Source organism: Mus pahari, chromosome 3 (assembly GCF_900095145.1).
Source record: "Mus pahari chromosome 3, PAHARI_EIJ_v1.1, whole genome shotgun sequence".
NCBI lineage: Eukaryota > Metazoa > Chordata > Mammalia > Rodentia > Muridae > Mus > Mus pahari.
In genome coordinates this window covers 150,539,440-150,542,948 of record NC_034592.1, presented here as the reverse complement: position 1 = coordinate 150,542,948, position 3,509 = coordinate 150,539,440, and positions in this window count along the sequence as shown.

Below are 3,509 nucleotides of genomic sequence, written 5' to 3'. Positions count from 1 at the left end.
TACAGATTGCTGCAGTGCTCGTGGCTGCTGACTCAGCACCCCAGTCCTGGGTCTTACACCCCAGCCCCACCTCCTATCAGCTCTCAGTTTCCTGACAGCACATGCACTGCAACTAGATGCCTTATATTACTGCCTTGCCCATCACCACCCCTTTGAACTGTCAGCCAAAATAAACCCTTCAGGGGGCTGGAGAGATATCTCAGCCATTGAAAGCACTCTCTCACAACAACCAGGACTCCAGTTCCAGGGAATTCGATGTCCTCTTCTGATCCCCACTGTCCCAAGGTTGCTGCTGTGCCTTCTCACGCTTGTCATTGCGGTCTTCCTCATATGCCTGGCATGGTGTGAGTGGGCATGGGGAGACCCTCACTGCCTATAGCCTGGTGTGATCGCTTCCTGGGTGGTTTCCCCACTCTGTTGGGCAAGTTTCCTGCAGATCAACATGAAGATAAACTTTCATGAGATGATGCTGTTTAGATGAGTTCATGGTTTCATGGCATTCCTGATTTGATTTAAATAGTTTTAGGAAGTTAGAGTAATTGATAAAATTCTATGGAGATGGTTTAAGTTGGTTTTTCCAGAAAGATATAATAAAGCTAGACTCAAGAATAGAATGTGTCCCCTCCCTTGTAGAACAGTGAGGACTGCATAGGTTAGGAAAGGAGAACAATGAGCTTTCACCATTACAAGGATGTGATTGTACTAGAAAGAAAAATGGGCTTGGGAACAAGCTAATGATCAAAGAAAACATCCATTCTAGGTTGGGTCTGAGTTCCTGGACCTTGTGATCTAGGGATATGGCCACAGGTTTTGGTGTACACCATGAAAAGACAGGGTTTGAATAAAAAGTAAAGGATTCTATTATGAGTATAAGAATGCAAAATAGATGATCAGCCAGTTTAGCTGTACGAGACTTCAAAAATAAGACATAAAATAGATGATGATCTGTTTCTTGGTAAATACAAATTTTTGCCATCTAAGCATAGGAAAAACTTCCTATTATAGACTTGGCTTGCTTAAACTTTGTTCATTAATGACAAAAGAATTATTGCTTTGGGGTTACAATGAGCTTGTGGAGATAAAGATAGATGGGAAATATTCAGTTAGGTATGAGTTTTAAAAGAATGCATGATCTTCCAGGCATGGTGGCGCATGCCTTTAATCCCAGCACTTGGGAGGCAGAGGCAGGCAGATTTCTGAGTTTGGCTACACAGAAAAACCCTGTCTCAAAAAGCCAAAAAAAAAAAAAAAAAAAAAAAAAAAAGAATACATGATCAATAATCCTGTTGTAATTTCATTTTGTTTAATGATTTTAACCTCCTTTTGAAGACTATGTTTTTTGTTTTGTTTTGTTTTGTTTTTTTCGAGACAGGGTTTCTCTATATAGTCCTGGCTGTCCTGGAATTCACTCTGTAGACCAGGCTGGCCTCGAACTCAGAAATCCACCTGCCTCTGCCTCCCGAGTGCTGGGATTAAAGGTGTGGGCCACCATGCCCGGTGAAGACTATGTTTTTGTGGTTATTGTTTTTAGAGAATATGTACCTTGCGGCTATTCAGTAACCTTTTTCTTACATAGAGAACTGTGTTTTAGATGATATAAAGGCTAAGAGAAAAAAAAATGTTGTCCAGTCAACTCGTTGGAGTTTGCTCCATCCACCAAATATACTTGTGTGTATATGTATACGTGTATGTGTATTTGTGTGTATATGTATATGTGTGTGTGTATGTACATTGTTGAAGCCTGCTAACTGGAGTTTTGCCTGCTCCATCCACAAAATGTGTATGTATGTAAAATGGTTGGAGCTTTGCTCCATCCACCAATGTATGAGCGTGAATGTATGTATGTATGTATGTATGTATGTATGTATGTATGTATGTATGTATATGTATGAACTTGTTGGGGCTTGTCTTGCTTCATCCCTCTGCATGTGTATGTGTGTGTGTGTGTGTGTGTGTGCAATTCCCCCCTTTTTTCTCTTCTCCTTCTCACAGGTCCCCAAAGAATTTAAAGAGTTCAGAGAGTTTCTAGAGGGTCCCACGGAGTGCTGGCCCCAGTGAATCAAGCTTTATTCCCTGAGAGAAAAGTCTGCTGAGTGGTCAATCAAACACTTGGCCTGCCTCAGTTTACCCCGTAGTGTTGAAGCTGCTTTCAACATTTAAAAAAAAAAAAAAAAAAAAAGGTTCTCTCTACATAGCCCTGATGGTCCTGAAACTCACTATGTAGACTAGAGTGGCCTTGATTTCACACTTGATCTTAGCCAAAAGGCTGAGAAGCGATCCTTGATTTCAAAGATCCACCTGCCTCTGCCTTTTGATTGCTGGGATTAAAGGTGTGCACCTCATGCCTGGGAAGACCTTCATATTTTAAAGCTCTGCCCCAAATCAAAACTTCTAAGCCACTGCTTTCTAAGGAAGGAATAAATGAAAGCATGGATTTTTATTTTCTCCCAGAACAAAAATGAATGTCCCAGGCAGTCTGCTGGTGGGAACTGTTAGCACACCCCACTCCAGCTGTGCCCTTCAGCTAAGGGTTTTCTATAACCACTGTCACACAGCAAGGGCAAAAGCTCAAGAAGCTCAAAAGCTTGGCTCTGTTCCTATTGGACTTAGATTTTCCATGCATCCTGTGTGCATGAGTACTGGACACGGGCTGCCTGCTTCCTGGCAAAGCTGGGGACAGGGCAGGGTTCTTTCCCTTCATTACTATTTTGGGTATTCTCATGTTCATGAGTATGTGTGCATCCGCGTGTGCACGTGCACGTGCAAGCCACAGGACAATTCCAAGTATCGTTCCTCGAGAGCCATCCACATTTTGTTGTTTAAGATTTATATCTTTTATGCATATGTGTACACTGTCACTGTCTTCAGACACACCAGAAGAGAGCATCGGATCCCATTACAGGTGGTTGTGAGCCACCATGTGGTTGCTGGGAACTGAACTCAGGAGCTCTGGTGCTCTTCACTGCTGAACCATCTCTTCCACCCCATTTTTACTTTCTATGACACAGAGGCTTCGACTGGCCTGGGTTTTGCCAGGTAGATTAGGTCAGTTGGTCAGTGAGTCTGAGGGACTCATCTCCTGGATTCCAAACAGACACCTTCACATCTGCCTTTTGTCTTTACCTTCATTCTGGGAATTAACTCAGGTCCTTGTACCAGATGAGTCCTTCACCAACTGAGCCATCTCCACAACTCCATGTTTGGGGGTTTTGAGACAGTTTGACGATTTATACCAGGCTAGCCTGGGACTTGCAGTCATCCCCCTGCTTTTGTGACCCCACACCTGTCTTTCTGCTGTTTTCTTCACCAAGCTGACAGCAGGTCTAGGTTCTACGAAGAGCAGGTTGTGGGAGAATGGTTTAGCTTGTGCTTGGACTCAAAGCTGGAGGAGGCTCCCTTGAATAGTGTCATGGGCAGGGAGCTATCACAGCTCATCCTTCTGTTTCCATCCATTCACCCTTTAGAGGCCCCAGGGGCTCTAAGATGCTGATGATAGTGTTCAGGGGAGC